Source organism: Trichosurus vulpecula, chromosome 3, assembly GCF_011100635.1.
Source record: "Trichosurus vulpecula isolate mTriVul1 chromosome 3, mTriVul1.pri, whole genome shotgun sequence".
NCBI classification, from domain to species: Eukaryota; Metazoa; Chordata; class Mammalia; order Diprotodontia; family Phalangeridae; genus Trichosurus; species Trichosurus vulpecula.
The window spans coordinates 333,885,625-333,905,262 of record NC_050575.1 but is presented as its reverse complement, the minus strand read 5'-3'; positions in this window follow the sequence as shown (position 1 = coordinate 333,905,262).

Here is a 19,638-nt window from a genome sequence, read left to right as displayed (position 1 = left end):
TTAGGATACACTGGTATGATTTGGATACCCTTGGTTTAGATGACTGGTATGATCTGGTAATTTGGTTAATCCTCCTTTATTCTAAGTGAAGGTGAAGTAGCACATAGAAACATAGTTGAGGAAGCACAGATCTGATGTATGATGTCAGATTGCAGAATCTCTACGGGTAATTGTGTGATAACTATAGTGACACCACATTTGCCTGCAGAGATTTCCCAGTCTGCAACTCACATTCAGGTTGGGAATTAGATGGGAAGAAGCACCCTAATTCTACAGTGCTTTTCCTATTCTGCTGCCTATTGAAAAGAACTTGTATAGCCAAGGCTGTGGGTAGGGTTTGCCATCACTTTAGCTAGTATGCAGACAGAAGAGCAAATGAGAATAGAATTTCTCTGCTTCTGCCCCTTATTTTCAATGAAAATAATGGTGGGGGGAAGAAGATGTCTTCCAGAAAACACAATGATCTTACTTAGAACAGAATATTGGGGCCCTTCTTGGTACAAGAAAGCCAGATGAAATATTCCAAAGTTCTGATTCCCACAGTTTGGAGAAATACATTCAAGAGGCTAGACATTTGCAGTTAGGGAACTGGACATCTTTTTCCATTATAATATAGATGAAAACAAAACAAAATAAAACATAGGAGGGATAAGCAGGAAGAGGAGGTTTGTTTTTTGCTCTGTTTTTCTTGACACTTGTTCCATGGACCATACCAATGATCCCATGCCCATGATATTATAGAAGGAGTGCTAAACTTTGATTCAGAAAACTGTATCCCATCTCTCATTTGTGTACTAGGCTGCATGACCCTTAACCGCTCAGCTTCAGTACACTCATACACCTATTTATATCTTAGGGGTATCGTGATGATCAAAGGAGATCATGTAGTATTGTAAGTTCTTTCCACTGCACCATGCTCAAGGGGTAAGCAATAATGAGTATTGTGGTCAGATCCAGTTTACAGTCAAGCCAGCCATCTGAATCATACTTGCTAAACTTACTCCCTGCTTCCCATCTCTAGAGAAGCATGCCCTACAAGGGGCACGGCATATGTGACAATGTTGACATGACAAGACATTGCACAGGGGTTTGAACAAATGTGTGTTTCCCATTCTAAGAAAAACCAGTGAACTTGAAGCAATATGCATTGCTATTAAGTGGGCATATTCAGTTTCAGACACCTCAATATGAAATCAGAAGAAAAATATAAAGCTATATTGTTCTTTGGGGCAGCTAGGTGGCACAGCAAATAAAGTTTTCGGTCTGAAGTCAGGAAGACTCATCTTCTTGAGTTCAACTCTGGCTTCAGACGCTAGCTGTGTGACCCCGGGCAAGTTACTTAACCCTTTTTGCCTCAGTTTTCACATTTGTAAAATGAGCTGGAGGAAATGGCAAATAACTCTAGTATCTTTGTCAAGAAAATCCCAAATGGGGTCACAAAGAGTCAGACATGACTGAAATGACAGAACCAATATCATCCATCCTGTTGATAACAAGCTCAGGAAAAATAATTGATGATTCCTCTTATGATATTCATTTTGGGGCAATACTATCCCCTACTTTGTATGCTAACCATGTCATATCAGGCTTCTTAGGTTTCAGGGATAAAATTTGACCTCTGTTATATCTGAATGCATATAAAAATCTAAGTTATAACAAAGTTTGACTGTATTTAGGACCTTTGTTAACACTGTTCCTGATGCATATTTATCTACCCCACAAAATTTTCAGCCCCAAGATAATTGAGAACACTGACAAGAAAATTTGGGATCCTCTTATATGAATCATAATATCCTCTGTAACATTAAACCCTTCATATGAATGTAGAAGATACAACAGCTGGATCCGACTTGATGTCAGTTGAGCTGAAAGAATGTGTTGAAATAGCTGCAGCCTAGGAAGATAGGAAACATCTGGGTACAAAGAAAAAAGATGTTCTGTCATTTTGACTATTTTCTTAATAGCCAGCTATATTATAACAAATTATCTAGAAAGAAATAAATTCTTTTAAAAAATATCATGTACTACATTCCTTCCCATCCAATGCCCCAAAAGATTAGTATAGATTCCTAGACATGAAATGAGAAGAGGTTTCTTCCATTCCTTGATATACGATCATATAGAAAAAGTGAAGGCACTTTTAAAAAAAATGAAGGAGAGCCCAGGTCCAAGCAATTCACATTCCTGATGAGAGAGGATCTAGCGAGGCTTGTTTCTTAGGGGTTGTAACTAGGCCTCTTGAGAGGAGTATTGGCTGTGTGGATGGCAAAATGGATATTTTTATGTTTTTGCTAAGATATACCTTTTTTCCTTTGCTCCATTCCATGCCTCTCTTTCTCCCTCCTCAGCTTTTGTTGCTATGACATAGATTGTAATAGTTATGGAGGGACACCACCATTTTACTTGCCTCTGAGGAAAGGATATCATTCCTCTTTCCTTCCTGCTATGCAATGGTGTACTGAAGGGCATGTCCTACCATTCTTTTCTATCCGTTTGCTCACCTTCCTCTTTGTTCCCTTTCTGCAGGGATCTAGGGACCTCATGGGAGATGGGGTATGGGGAACTTGGGTTTAGCATGAAATAACAAGTCTAGCAGAAACATTGGAATCACAGAATCAAAGCATTTTTTAGTTGGAAGGAGACTTTAAGATCATCTAGTTCAAAAACATTTTATAGATGAAAAGACTGAGGTGCTTAGAGGATTGTTTGCCTGTGGTCAGCCAGCCTCTTAATTGAAGAGCTGGACTAGGGTCCACTTCTTTTGATTCTAGGCTGTGTACCTTAGTCTACTCTGTGATTTAAGATCCAAATGACTGATTGTTATGATTTAGAAATTATGGATGCTTGTTGATGGCTTGAATGTAGTATTCTGTAAAAAGTGAAAGGGATAATGGCAATTTAACTGTGTTTATAGCAGAACATATAGTATCTCCTTATTACATTATCTATTATTTTTCACTGCAGTCCTTTCTTGCTTATTTGAGATTGAATGGTTTGGAGAGATTAGATATGTGGACAAATATGACACGTAAAAGAGATCAAGGCCATATATAGACCAGAATGGTGTCATTTGAAAGGCATTGTCCTAGCTAAAAACACCTCTTCCATTGGCCAACTACCATTTATTATTCATTCATTTACCCATCCACTCATCCGTTCAATAAATAGAATTTTTTATGCATTGGCCTACTATGTGTCAGACGTTTTCTAGGTGCTAGGGATACAGAGACAAAAATGAAACAAGTTCTTGCCCTCAAGGAGTTTATATTCTATTAGAGGACTCTCTCTCTCTCTCTCTCTCTCTCTCTCCTCCCTTCCCTCCCTCCTTTTTCTGTCACCATACATATTTGTGGAGAGAGAGCAGGAACAAATAGTAAATGTATATATATGTATATATATATATAATATATGTATATATACATACTCTCTTTCTAAATATATTTATATATGTGTACACACAAAATAAATGTAAAGTCTTTTTTGGGGGGTGGGGGAGGAGAAGGCACTAGTAACCAGGGATATCTAAAAGACCTCATACAGTCAGTCAGTGGCACTTGAGATAGAATGTTAGAGCTTGGAAGGACCTTAGAGCAGATCTGATAGAATATAAGTGCCATGAGGGTGGAGGCTATTCTGGTATTGCCTTTATATTCCCACCTCCTAGCTTAGCCTAATACCTTGCATATATTAGATGCTTAATAAAGGTTTATTGAATTGAATCTTTATACATATGAAGAAACTGAGGCCTGGAGAGGTTAACGATTTGTCCAATAACATACAACTGGTAAATAGAACCCAGACCTCTTAAAGTCTAGCTCAACTTTTTCCCCCTTTTTATTTGGCTTAAGGCATTGAAAAACCTAGTTTAAATTTATAATGGTATCTGGACAGGGTAATATGCCATGGTATTATCTGTTGTTAACTTTTTACCACAAATTATTGGATAAGATTTCCTCTCAGCAGAGATCAAGAGGTGGAGGGAATAGCACAAGGCCCAGGTAAGTTTTGACAGCCAGAGGCCAAAGTCTGGAGCAGCTACAGCAGGCCTGGGTGGGGCAGGATGTTTGGCACCAAGGGTGTGGATGACAGGAGTTTTGGAAGTGTGATCACTAAAAGAGAGGAAAGGAGGTATTAAAGGGAGATGAGTGGGGGTGTTGACAACAAACTCCCTACCTTACACTTTTGCCTAAGTTCAGTCCTTTGTGGTGGTCTTTAATACATGAAAAGATGGGCAGAATAGTCGAAATTCGAGTTTCTTTGAAGAATAGAGGTTTTGGAATACTCCCTTTTTTCATCTTGTATATATTTATGTTAATCTGTGGGAGCTAAGAAGCAATTTGTAAGGTGGAATAGAGATTTGGTGCAGAAATACATAAGAAATCTACTTTCTCTGGAGCTATCTTGTCTGCTCACTCTTATTTTCTGACGTTCTGTAACAATGGTCATTCACTAACAGCTGGTACATGTCTCCCTCAGACAAAGCCACTGTGAAGCTGAAGAGTTCTTATTGGTGAACCCTAACTGTTGCCCTGGCAACGGTTAACTAGCACGTGTTTTATTGTTTCCAACTGCTTTTCCTGGGGTATTTGCAGGTGGTGGGAGATGCTTTCTCAAACAGGGGGTCATAACCTCATGAACTTTCAGATGTCACAACAAATTGGGGGACAAAATATTTCTTTTTCTCTCATATAGATTAAGGAAATCTTATTATGTGCCGCTCACCAGAAAGATGCAGTCCAATAGCTTTATATTACTTCCAGATGTTCATAGCATCACTTTTGAAGTCAGAGTTTGCTTTTATGATTAGGACCCAGTGCTCCATGGGATTGTAACATGAGAAGCAAGGTGATTTGTTTTTGGCATTAGGGTCTAATTTCAGTTGCTCCGTGCACTCCTTCCCTAACCCCAATTCTTTTTGGCAAATGTGTCGTGGTGCCCACAGTTAACAATCTATGCCTGCTGACTGAATTTGGGCATTCTTATAGTTTGTTTCCTTAAAATGGTTTATAACCTTTTGCGTCTCCATTCATTGCTTTAGTGTGAAGTGTATGGCTTTGTAGGCAGTTTTCTAGCTCATTTTTATGCACAGGAAAACATTAATGTTGCTATAAAACAAGCAAGTCAATACACCAAGACTTTGGAATTTAAATTAGAACTTCACTACTTCTAAATGTATTCTTTTTTTGTTAGCAATTGTCCAAACAGACAGCTCCCTCTTCTGTCTGGTTTGCAGAATTCACATGTTATTCAGAAAGCTTAAAGGGAGGATAAACTGCATGCATATCATAGTATCAGAGGTAGTAGCTGAAGACTATATGCTGATGATGTCTACAGATCAGTGAGAAAAATTAGTAAATCCACAGAGCAGGAGGCAACATGGTAAAATAGTGGAAGGAGCTTTGGAGTTGTAGTCAGAAGCCATAGTTCAAATTCTGGTTTTCCCATTCGTTAACTGTGTAACCCTTGGCAAGGTAGTCACTTCATCTCTCCTGCACTCAGACTCCTTATCTGTAGCATGGAGATAAAATAGTTGAACCATTCAACATAGGGTTCTTGCAATAGAAGAACTGTTGAAGGTGGTGGCATATATGTGTGAGTTGCTGTTATGTTTTTATTGTCAACCTTGAAACATTTATTAATTTTTATTGTCAATATTGAAACATTTATTAGTTTTAAAAAAACATTTTTTCCTGATTAAGGCTATTCTTGGCCGAGAATATATGAAAGATATGAAAGGAAGAATATTGGACTGCTTGAAGAGATATTGATTCATACACCGATTAGTGCTAATTAAATGACCATGGACATTCTGCATGCCTTGGTGTCCCTAGACAGAAAGTAGGTGTTTTGTAATTTCATAGAGTTTGAACTTGGAGAGACCTTATAATTTAATGATCATGTGATCATAGATTTAGAATTGGAAGGACCCTTAGGGGTCATCTAGTCCAAACTCCCCATTTCACAAATGAGGAAACCAAAGGGTACCGTGGCCAACCTCACAGTGTCGCGTGAGGATCAAATGAAATAATCATGTGAAAGAATTAAAAAAACCATAAAGCTATATGCTAACGTAAGGTATTAGTATTCATCTAATTAATATTAGATTAATGAAGATAATTATTTTTAAAACTTCTCTCTTTTAAGGTGGGGACCCAGACTTTATCCATGCTCATTTTCATATCTAGATATTCATAGTCAAGGACAAGACTCTACGAGTGCAAACAGTCGTCTGTTTGTACTTGTCATTATAATGCCCCTTCTCCCCATTTCAGCAGACTTTCACCACATGTTATAACTCCCAGGTTAGTGATTATTTTTCATCAATCACATTTTTGTGATCTGACTGATTCTAGCTATCATGTGAGAAGGAACTCTAATCACATCGGTAAATGCAAGGTGAATGATGTGGAAAGACAGCCTGATTTAGAGTATCTGGGTTCCAAATCTGACTCAACCTCTGTGATCCTTGGCAAATCACTTCATTTCTTTGGCTTTCAGTTTTCTCATCCATAAAATGAGGGAGGTTGGACTAGAATCATGGATTCTTAACAAGAGGCCTGTTAAATTCTTTTAAAAAAATAACTTGATGACTATTTCAATGTAATTGGTTTCCTTTGTAATTCTAAGGAGTTTATCTTATGCATTTAAAACTGTGAAGGGGTCTATATGTTTCCCTGGGCTGCCAAAGGCATCCATGATACAAAAACATTCAAGAACTTCTGGTCTAGACAATCTCTTTGGTCTCCTCTGGAGTTATGCTTCATTAAATTTTGATGAAAATAACCATGGTTAGTTTTGACAATAGAACCAATGTTTATGAATTTTGCTATTGTCTCCCTCATTGGGTATGAACTAATATTTGTTCATTTCTGTCTTAAACTTTTTATTTCTTTCATCACCTAATACAGTATTTTTTTTACACAGTAATTGATTCATAAATGGTTTTCGAACAGATGAATGAATCATTCAAAAACAATTTGAAGATTATGTTGAACTTTAGTAGATTACATGTATTTATATACATATGTTACATATATAACAAACAGTTGAATCTAATGTATATTAGTTAATATATACCACTAAAAATAAAGTACTGATCTCTCCAATGAGGAGGGTACTCGTATGTCAGATAAATCAAACAAATATTGGTTATTTCGTTCAATTGTCTCCAGGAAATGCTACAAATGGATTGTTCTGAGAATTATTTGAATATGTATTCATTATTAATATATTGTCTAAGTTTGCAAAAATTATTTCTGTTCATAAGTTAGATTGGTGTTTGTCTGAGTTTTTAGAGCCTCTATTTCTTGCAGGACTGTGGTACAGTGTGAAGAGTGCTAGATGTGAAGTCAGGGTAGTTGGCTTCAAATCCTGGCTTTACCATTTACTAGCTATGTGACCCTGGACAAGTCGCTTAATCTTTCTTGGCCTCAGTTTCCTCATCCGTAAAATGCATTGAATGAAATGACCTTTAAGGCGCCTTTTTGTTCTAAATCTATGAACCTTTTCCCCTTGGGTATTCTTTGGAAAAAAATCAAATCAATCTGTGGTTGTGGTAGGTATAATTGATAAGATTTCTTTTAGGGCCCATGCCAGGGTTACAACAAGATCTTGGATGGTCTTATGAACATTAATACAGAAAGGAGGAGAGGAAACAAAGAATTTATTGAACACCTGCTATGTGCTAAGCAGCTTTACAATTATCATCTCATTTGACCCTCATGACAGTCCTGTGAGGTTGGTGCTATTATAGCCCCATTTTACAGTTGAGAAAACTGAGGCAGAGGTGAAGTGACTTGACTAGGGTCACACAGCTAGTCAGTATCTGAGGTCTTCCTGTTCTATTTACACTGCATCATATATAGAGGATTTCATAGAATGTAAAAGGTACAAACCTACTAAATTTTGTTTTTGTAGGACCATGACATTTTGATTGATAAAGCTTCTTATTCACAGTGGCTTGAATATAATAACCATTGTAGGCACAATGAGGTATAGTAATTGATAATGTTTGGGACAATGTGGATGAAAATCCAGGCTAATTTTGAGACAAACAAGCCCTTCCATTGCTTTAGTTGCCAGGTGACTTCTCTCCTTATTTATTTTCTTTGGGGGTAGGGGTATGTGGTTTCACACATGTAGAGAACTCACATATGAGATCCTTTCCTGGATCCAGATTGTCACCTGCCCTGTAATCTAGTTTTAGAGCTGCCTCTGGCACTAAGAGATTGTGACTTGTCTAGGGTCACACAGCCCAAATGTATCAGGGACAGGATTTGAACCCAAGTCTTCCTGATCTTGAGGCCAGCTGTTTACCTACTATAACTCTCCTTATTTAGTGAAAATGATTTATCAAATTTCCATTTCGCAGAAAAGGCAAAGTGGGTGAACATTTGAAGGAGAAACTGCGTCAACCGAACATGATGAGTAATTGGTTTATCTTCATAAGGAAATAATTCCCAGGTTAGTGATTATTTTTCATGGATCACATTTTTGTGATCTGGCTGATTCTAGCTATCATGTGAGAAGGAACTCTAATCACACTGATAAATGCAAGGTGGTTGATGCAGAAAGACAGCTTGGTTTAGAGTATCTGGGTTCCAAATCTGACTCAACCCCTGTGATCCTTCTCTCCTTCCATTCTCTCCTTCACTTTCAGTTCATTTAGAGACACAAACCATGACAGGATTAAGAGACAACAATAATAATAGCTAATATTTATGTAGCACTTCCTGTGCACCAGGCACCATGCTAAGCATTTTACATGTATTATCTCAGTTGATCCTCCTAGCAACACTGGCAGGTAGGTACTATTATTAGCCCTGTTTTTACAGATGAGGAAACTGAGGCAAAAAGGTTAGGGTCATATAGCTAGTAAGTGTCTGAGGTCACATTTGAACTCAAGGCTTTCTGACTCCAGGTCTGACCCATTGCTCCACCTAGCTTCCCTCAACCACCTTTAGGCATTACTAATGAAAATAAATACAACGAGTTCTCTACATAAATTCCTATTAGGCAAATTTGACTTTATATAAAGAGTTCTGAAAGAAATTCACGTTCCAAAATGACAACAAGAAACCCAACAACAAAAACCCATGGAACTTAGCTTTGCTCTACTTTACTGTTCTTAAATCCTTAAAAAAATCCTCCAAGCAAAAGCAGAAGAAGGGAAGGGCAGAGAGATTGTCACTGCTCCTGCTGCTGCTACCAGAGCAGGGGCTTGGCTTGATACCTCCTACCCAAGAGGAGAACTTTGTGCCACTTCACCCCCTTCCCCCATGCGTGCTCCTCCTCTTGCTCTTGATTCTCTGTCCCGGGCCCCCACTTGTCCTTGAACCCTATGGCAGCCCCTTCACTCCACTGGCATACAGCCCCCTTCCTGCCTTTCTCCCTCTCTCCCTTCTCCATGTCCTCAGGCAGATTTACATTAAGCAGAAACTGCTTTACATAGTGGTCTGTGGAATGGTCCACTTTGGTAAATTGAGAGCTGTCTGTATCAGAAAAGGGAAGTGGCTTGCAATACAACTAGTAAATGGTAAAGGCAGCACTAGAAACCAGTCTCTTGACTGGTTGGGTGAAATCCCCATGGTAGCATGCCAGGGGTGGAGGAACCCAGGAAAGCCCTAGAAACACTATTCCTTTATTCTATCCCGCTTTTGTGCTTGGTTATTTGGCTCCTTAAGGAATAAAGAACAATGCTGGCTTTCCTTTAGACCCTGATGAATAATACTAGTATCATAAAACCACTTGAAGAGAACATTCATGAGGTGCTTACTAAGATCCCTTTGGCGCTAAGCCTCAAACTTATAGGTTAGTGCTGTAGGGTGCATCAGGAGGGATTTCTAAGTATCTGCTCCCACTTCTCAAAAAGCTTATCCTTTTTAGTCTCTTTCTTATTAAAGTTTTTTTAACCTTTTGAGACTAGGTCTTACTATCTTGCCCAGGCTGGAAGAGCAGTGGCCACTCAGCCCAATCCCACTGCCAATCTGCATGTAAGCTTTGATTTGCTTTGCTTCTGTGCTGGGCTAGTTCACTCCTCCTTAGGCAGTCTAGTGGGCTCTCTGCACTCATACTGGACTTAACGCAGATATTCCATCAGCTTTAGCCTCAGAAATCTGGAGGCCAAGCAATCTCCCCAGTAGCAGGGATTACAGGCATGTGCCACCATGCTCAGTTTTATTTCAGGCTTATTGTTAAAGGATGACCTTGATTTCCAGTGCATTCTATTTTATAGACTTCTCAGACAAAATTCCAGAAGTTCTTTCTCATAGAAGTTGAAAAAATCACATAAAGCCTCTTCAGAAATGCAAAAAAAATTCATTTGCTTAAGGCTTCTGCTATTCTGACAAACTTTGAGAAAAGGCAACTTCTGTCCCTAAAAGGACAGGCTTGTCAAACAAAACGAGAGGAGATGGGGTCAGGAAAGAGAGATGTGTCGCGTGTTGGAGCTGTTTGCATTTCAGCCTGTTGATTCTAAGTGGTTACACTGGTTAGTTTAACATTACACGAGTTTTGGTTTGGAAAGAAAAGCATCACTTGACATCTATCACATGGAAACTGGCTCTCCTTTAGGATCTCAGCAAGCGGAATTCTGGGCAGAGATTCAAAAGCAGGTGCTTAAGAGAGGAAAATCCTTTAAATCTACTTTTTCTTTAAATATTGAAAGTGTTTTAGTATTGAGTAAGTAGATAGCTAAAGATGTTTCCTTTATGTTGCTGAGAACATTAGGAAATAAAAAAAACTGGAGACAAATATTTTATAAAATTATGGCATACGTTTGTGTTTGTGCATGTGAGTATGCATGTGCATGCATGTGTGTGTGTGTGTGTATCTCCTTTTCATGAATGGTGAGAATGTCTGCGTCTGCATGAGCCAAATGTCAAATAGTAAAGTTGGTTCTATCTCTTTCAATCTCTTCTTACAATGACAGTTAAAAGGCGTAGGGATCAGGATAGGATTGAATCAGTCAACACTCACATTTACAGAATGCCTCACTATGACTTTGAATTGGTTTTGAAGAAATAATACAGAAGAAATAAAAGGCACTGAGTGGTAAGTCTCTTCTTGTTATAATTGAAAAAGTATGCCAGAACATCACCAACTATTCATATGAAATGAACAATTTAAATATATCACAAGATATTCTCTTTCTCAACATCATCATATTTTTAAAAACTTATGCTTATTAATTTATGCATGTATACTTTAGCAAAATATCAGGAGAGCACCTACAGTCTGGAAACACATCACTGAATAAACAAAAGGAAAACATCAGACTTACCAGGCAAAGTAGATGGAAAGTGCATACAAAAAGGCAAATTCTATTAGCATTTCTATCTTGATCCACATCAGGTGAGTGTGGTCACTCAATAGAGGAGAGGAAGGGGGCACATCATTTGGGAGTGTTAAAAGATATTTGGTAAATATATCTGCATATTATCAATGCCCTGGATACATTGTTGGCTAAAGTAATTTTCTTCCCTAGTCCAAATATTTTGTAGGGGCTGAGAATAATTTTCTTTAAATTCAGAGCTCTTCGTTAAAAAATCTTGTTTGGTGATAGTCTTTCTTAAAGTTAGCTTTTAAAGATTCATATTTAGCATCCACTCCTCTAGACTTTGAATCCTTTTAAAGTCGTGAAACCTCACAAGGGAAACTAAAGGGAAGATAATAGATTTGTGGCCTACCTCCTCCTTTAGTTCCTGAGAATTCCTTTTTCAAGTAGTTTCTTAAATAGTGAGGCATGCATGTGAAGCTCCAGTTCTTCTTAGAAGTTATGAAATCACCGGGAAGACTGTTAAGAATGACACATAAAATCTAAGTTGTGTAGAGGAAACAGACTGGCAGTCTACACTTTGTTATTCACTTGATAGGCAGAGTCATTTTGACAGCCCTAACCTTCTAAACTATAGGTCCTGCTGAGCTCAGCAGGAGTCAAAGGCTGAGTACCATCTGTCAAAGCTTTATTTTAACCCCCCCCATTCTTATCCAAGCCTCTCTATAAAATAAGATGCTAAACGGACCGTTACGTGGAAGTCTCTAACTATGTTTAAGCTTAAGTACATCACAACATTGCTATCTCAGGGGTTAGCATTTCACTATAGCGTCTAAGAAATGACTGCACAATTCTCTCACAATGCTTCCTCAGATGTGTGAAATTAATTAAGTATGGGATTCTCTTTCCTAATGGTTACTAACCAGCAACAATTAACGCTTAAAAATAAGAAGGAAGTTACACATCATTATAATAGGAGTTCACTAATTTAACTTAGAAATAATAAGTGACTTAGGCATTTCATTTTTTCAGACTATATTCCTAAATTTGTTTTAATTAAAGATTTACTGAAGGCAATTAAATGGCTTGTCTTCTTAGAATTTCCTAAGACATGGTCAACTGAAGATTCTAATGAGTTTAAAAAGTCTTAGCTGTACCAAAAAAAAAAATTCAGAACGTATTCTGTCATATTCATTATAAAAAGTAGTGGCTCTAATCTCTCATGGTAAAAACTGATTTAAAGTGTGGTAATGATTAACTGCTAATTAGAAACTTAGATACAAGGCAATATGTACATTAAATAAGGCATCGCTGTAAGGAAATGTGCCAAATGCTGCCTCTAAGCATTAACATTTTGTGAAACAGAAACAACTGTTCTGTTTTTGTGTAGGATTAAATTTTCTGCATCATTAATCATTGTAAGTATTTAGTTTAATAGTATTAATTGGTCCTAAAATAGATTCTATTCTATCCTGAAATTTAGGGAAAAAGGTGTTCAACATTTAGGCTCATACAAAAATAAAATTTTAGATCATCTAGCTTAACCCTCTCAGTTATAAACAAAACCAAGGCCTTTCATCAGACTTATTCTAAGATTAAAAGTATATAAATATATAAATTAGGTATTGGTTGGACTAGCTGACCTCTGGGGTGTCTTCTAACCCTGAAATTCTAGGATTCATTTTCAAAATCTTTCTTCTTTCTTGAATAGTGCTGTCTTTTGTTCTGACATACTTTCTTTTAAGTCTAGCCTTAAAAAATGAGTGTGGAGTCTCTATGAAAAGTGATCGATGTAGTACGGCTATGCTAAATTTATTAGTTTTCTGCATAAACAATGAAACAGGGAAATAATAGCAAATGACCATCAATGTTGAAGAGAAGACATTTCATTCATTCCCTGATTAGGGAGAAGAACAATTTTTAATTGCTCAGTTATTTGTAATTTCATTCTTTTCAGAAAAAATTTAGATTAAATTTTATCTTTTATTGTGAACTTAATCATCCATAAGCACAATATTTTAATATGCAATGCCCCCAAAAGAGGCTCGTATAAGAAACTATGAATTTCAGTTATATACAATAATGTATATATACATACACATGCATATGTACATATATGTATAAAATTGAACAAAATTGAGACAAAATCACCCTATTTTTGTCCCTTCACTTCTTTTTGGTTTTCTTCTGTGCATTTAAAATATTTTATTGGTGCTCTTTTTTGCATATATATATATATATACATACATATATACATATCTCACTGTGACTCTAGTCCATTCCTTCTATCAAGGGGTAGGAAGTATATTTCACCATAAGTCTCTTGAGGTCACTATTTAAATATTTAACTGAATACCACATATATGTTATAAAGATAGGCAAGGGTTAATAGTATCCTTACACATACAGGTATCCTTTGCTTCATATAAGAGGAGTTTGATGTAAATTTGGGGGACAAACTGAATCATATTTCATAAGCAAGAGAAAGCTCAAAGTTTAAATGATCCCAGAGGTTAATCATTTTGCAATTTAAATAATCATTTTAGAATTTATCCTTTAAAAATTGTAGAGTTTTAGAAATCAATTTGATTTGAAGCAGGGCCCACCTCCCTTTTCCTCAAAGCATTCTCATGAAAAATGTTTTAGTGTAATGTAATGACACTGCCTCACCCCTTTCCTGAGATTTTCTGGTTTTGCTCTGTGTAGAGGTAATCAGGTTGACCTAATACAAATTGAGTGAGGAGATGTCTCTGGGGCCGCAAAGGACCCCTTTCATGCCCAAATACTCCCCTAATTCTATGCTGGCTATTCCTAATTCTTTTAAGAGAGGCAATGCTTTTTATTCCACAATTAGAGATAACACTTAAAGTGCTGGATATCCCTAGGAGAGGTAACACATTTAGTTAAATGAATTCAGAGTGATAAATGTAAATAGCTTATCAGAGCCTTTTCTGAGAGCAGAGGAAGGTGGGAGAAAACAGGAGGATCTGGGAATCCAACGGGGCTGGGAAGAGAGTGGAGGGAGCACCATAGAAAGGTAAAAAGGGGCAGAAAGAAGCAGCGCCAGCAAACTTTATCAATTTCACTATCACTTGCTGGTAAAATTGTCCTTAGAATAGTAATGATAGCTCACATTTATTTGTAAAGCACTATGAATAATGCTTTAAAAGGATGTGAAGCACTCTATATACAAAGTCTCATTTAATCTTTACAACAGCCTTTTGAGGCATATGCCATTATTTTCTCCATTTTACAGATAAAGAAACTGAGGCTTAGAAAGGCTGGGTGACTTGGCCAGGGTCACTTACCGCAGAGCTGGTTGTCCTGACTCCATGTCCAGAATCCTTATCTACTGTACTGCATTGTTTTGTACCAAGAGCACAGCATCGAAAGGAACTTGATAAATATTTATTGAATTCAATTAAATGTAGGTCAGAACTAATACCAATGAGTGAAAATTACAGGGAGGCAGATTTTGACTCAATATGAGGAAGTATTTCTGAGCATTTAGAGACGTCCAGAATGAGTTATCTCACGAGGTAGTGATTTCTTTGTCTCTAGAGGACCTCAAGCCAAGACTGGATAATCAGTTGTCTGGGACTTTGTAGAGGGATTTTGTGAAGGGTTTGAACTAGATGACATCGCATGGCCCTTCTGATTCCCTGATTCTATGATTATTACCTTCATTGCAGAGAGGAGGAGATTGAGACATCTTTCACATAGCCACCAAAATAATGTTCCTTAAAGCAGAGATCTGACTATGTCACTCCCCTGCTCAAGAAATATTCTGGGGCTCTCTACTTCCTTTGGATAAAATGCAAATTGCTCATTTTGGCCTCCATTCCCAGGCTTACTGCACACTCCTCCCTTTCAGACACTGTGTACCAGTCAAATCGGCTTGCTTGCTATTCCCCAAACCTGTTATCTCGTCTTTTATCTCCATACTTTAGAACAGTTTTCCAGTAGTCTGTTTTATGTCAGTTGTTTTTCAGTCATGCCTGACTCCTGGTGACCCCTTTTGGGGTTCAGATACTGAAGTCCTTTGCCATTTCCTTCTCTAGCTCATTTTACAGATGAGAAAACTGAGGCAAACAGGGTTAAGGATCACACTTCTAGTAAGCATCTTAGGTTGGATTCAAACTCAGGTCTTCCTGACTCCAGGCCTGGTGCTCTATCCATTCCACCATCTAGCTGCCCCAGGCGTATACTCCCTCCTTATCTCCACTTTTTAAAATCTATAGCTTCCTTTAAGGCTTGGCTCAGGTCCGGTTCCATATGGGCATCTCTAGTTTTTAGTGTTCCCTCTCTCAAATTACATCTAATTTTTCTTTTGACATGTTTATATCTTCCTGGTACATGTACGTTTGTTGAGGCCAGTCACTGTAATTAATTTTGAGTTTATATTTCCATTACTAGTCACTTGACAAATGCTTGAGTTGAGTTGAACTGAGTTACTCAAGGTCACACAAGTGGCTAGTAACAGGGCTTAGTATAATGCCTAGCACATAGTAGGTGCTTAAAAATGCTTATTGATTTATTGAACTAGAACAAGAGACCCTGTGCTTAATAGCTACCCTTGTCTTTCCTCCACAAGTATCCCACCATCATAAGGGTACAGATCTCTATTGCTTCAAGTCTGTGCAGTACCAGGGTACTGTCTCACTGCGACATGACTCTTCTTGGACCTTGAGCCCAAGAATCACCCTTTATCTTCACAGAAAAATTCAGAGACATTTTTCAATGTTAACTCACTTTCCCTTTGTGTCTTATAGAAAAAAATACCAAAGGCGTGGAGAGTACTGGGACATCCTTACTTAAGGTGACCTTGGGCAAATCACGTAACCTCTGTGGGCCTCAGTTTCCTCATCTGTAAAATGAGGCCGTTGAATTAAAGAGCCATTGCAGCTTCCAGCTTTAGATCTGTGGCTAGGAGGCAGTGTGGTAGAGGGGAGAAAGAGCTCAAGATTGGGGAGAGAGAGAATTCAAGTCCTTCCCTGTCTCTATTGCTGACTCATTGTGAAACTGAGTAGCTTAACCTTGGTGTTTCATTTTTTTTCCTCTGTAACATAGAAGTGATGATACTTGACCTAATTTATCTTGTAAGGATCAAAAAAAAATACCAACAGCTAGTATCTATATAACCCTTTAATGTTTGTGAAGCACATTGCATCTATTACCTCATTTGATCTTAATAACAACCCCAGGGAAGGATGTACTATTATTTTCCACACTAGCTGTGTATGTGACTGTGAACAAGTCACTTAACCTCTGTCTGTCCTCATTCCCTCCACTGTAAAAGGAGGTTAATAATGGCACCTGCTTCATCAGGTTGTTGTGAGATAATATATGTAAAGCACTGTGTATAGAGTCAGGAACAGAGTAGGTGCTTAATTTCCTTCCTCCTCCTCCTCTGACTTTGCAGAACTAAGTTGCTTAGAGAAGCCTCGAAGGCCACTTGAGCATAGAGGAGGGGCACACAACTGCACCTTCAACATCACACATCACACATCACACAAAGCTTTCCCTTGTAAACCTTAAAGTGCTACGTTAATGCTATCTGTTGTTATTATTAGGGCAGCTAGGTGGAACAGTGGATTAAGTGCTGGGCCAGGAGTCAGAAAGACCTGAGTTCAAATATGGCCTCAGACACTTTGTGTTGTCTGACCCTGGGTAAGTCACTAAATCCTGTTTGCTTCAGTCTCCTCTTCTGTCAAATGAGCTGGAGAAGGAAATGGCAAATCTTCCAGTATATTTGCTAAGAAAACCCCAAATGGGGTCACAGAGAGTCAGATACAATTTAAATGACTGAACCACATTGCTATTATTATTAATTATTATATGTGATCTGGATAAGAGTAGTTGGGCATCTCCCCATGACCTATGGAGTTAATTACCATGCATGTATGTATTTATAAAGGTGGAGATGGTAGGAAGCTAACTTGATAGCCTAGGAAAAGCCTTGCAGCATGGGAATTTTCTTCACTTTCTCTGTGGACACAATTTTATCTTGACTGTGCCCCCCTCCCCCCCCCCAGATTTTCCATTCCATGAATTATTAGAATGGAAGTAGAAGCCTAAAGCCTGGAATAACTGAATAGCCTGGAGCATCCTGAGGCTTTGATTTATCATTTCCCTCATTTTTGATCAAAAGCACTTTATATTTGACCTGGCTTTTTATTCTCAAAATTGCATTATGAGGACCTATAGTCCTGGGGTAACTTCCCATAAAGGTCCTCTAGAAAGGTGACAAAGAAAAGCAGCCAGCAGCAAGTCTTAGTTAGCTCCATGGCCCAGCAGACAAATCTTTAAAACATCTGCTGCATGAAAAGAAGCAAGACACGGAAATGGGTGAGGGCAAGAGGGCACTGAAGAAATGGGAAGTCCTGGTGGTGCTTGGCCTAGTCTCTCTCTGCATGCACACAGCCCAGGGAAGGCTGAACACCTGTTCTCCTACATTCCTGCTGGCTTCTGTTGTTTGCCACTGCTGCCAGAAGGCTCCCAGGAGAGGCGCTGGAGCCTTGTCACGGAACAAGGAAAGCTGGCAGTATGGCAGTTGTTTCACAAATGTGAGGAGGTGGCTGTTCACCACAGGGTGTCCCATTTGCCTTTTAATGTGCTCACGACTCTGACCTCAATGCAAGACTCGATGCTGGAGTATTAAGTTTGGGAAAGCTGTTTTTAAAGCCCAGATGGCACCAACAGGCCATTTCCATATCTCCCAAACAGCAGACCACTTGTTGCAGAGAACTCAGTGGTGCCTAACCTTCAAAGACCCTTATACAGTGGTTCTCAAGCTTTTTACAGGTAAGTGTCATAGTGGATGGAATGCTGGATGTGGAGTCCCAAGTTCTGGAACTGCCTGATATGTACAAGCTGTGTGACCTGAGCAAGTGACTTGATGGCTAAGTCTTGGTTTTCTCATCTGTAAAGTGGTGTGGTTGTACTGGATGACCACCTCTAAGGTCTCTTCAGTTTCTAAATTCTGTCATCCTTTCATTTGAAATGAACTTTTGGTGGAACATCTGAAATAAAATATTTTAAATAATTTAGATGTTTATTACTAATGACATCAAATATCACAAGGCTGATTAAAAAAAATCTATTTCATATCAGTTAGGTGGTATAGTGGATAAAGTGCCGGGCCTAAAGACCTGATTATCAATACTGCCTCAGACACTCTGGGAAAATCACTTAATCTCTGTCTGCCTCAGTTTCCTCATCTATAGAATGGTGATAAGAATAGCACCTACCTCCTGGGGTTGTTATGAGGATAAATGAGATAATGATGTTATGAGAATAAAATGAGACCATAATTGTAAAGAGCTTTGCAAACTTTGAAGTGCTTTGTAAACGCTATTATTATTATTATTTGCTAGTGTTAGTACTAAAAATACTAGTGAGAAATATACGATTTTATAATTATTTTATAATTAATTTAAAATTAAAATAGTATTACATCTAGAACTGAATCCTGGCTTTGCTAGGCACTAACCATATCATCTTCCTTAAATCATATCCTTCTGTGCCTCAATTTCTTCATCTGTAAAATGAAAGGAATAACCTAGTTGGGAGTGCCAAGCTCAGATAGAAATGGATTTCTATGGGCCTCATTTTGACTCAGAAAACCACAAGTTAACATTATCCATGTTGTATTATGTTTCTATTTCTATTGTTAAATATTCCCTAATTATATTTTAATCTGTCTCCAGTCACACTGGGGAGTTTTGCAGGGTGCAGCTCCTATTGGCTGTTTGACATTGCTGACCCAGATGATTTCTAAGGTTCTGTCCAAATTTTAATTTATGATTTTATGATTCTAGATAACAATATAAGCCTATCTTTTAAAATGTCTCACAACCATTATTTTTTTCACTTTTGGAGGAAAATATTTGGAGGGTTCATTTCAACTCATGTTTCCAACTTGAAAAAATTGAGAATATTTGCTTTTCAATTCATGGTGTCTTATTTATAGATGCCTTTGTACTGTTGATAGAAACTTGGAAGTTTTTCTAAAACTTAGTAACATTAGACTTTATACATCAGGATTATATAAAATAAAATGCAATTAAAGATAACTTATCACATTTGCATTCTTTTCATACTGTGGATTTGTTGTTTGAACTTTGTAAATTTAAAAAAAAACTGAGTCTTGATTATTAATACTTTTGATTTCTTGTCTCTCCCAACTTCCTACCTTTGCTGTTATCCATAATGAGTACATGAAACATTTTTTTAGTAAATAGTTTACACAAGAGTCTTCTGATGCCTCATTGTGGTACATAGAGGTCATCCTGAAGTCTTGAAGACTGAGTACAAACTCTGGGACAGATGTCCTACCATGCTGAAAAAAGTGAGTACAGGCC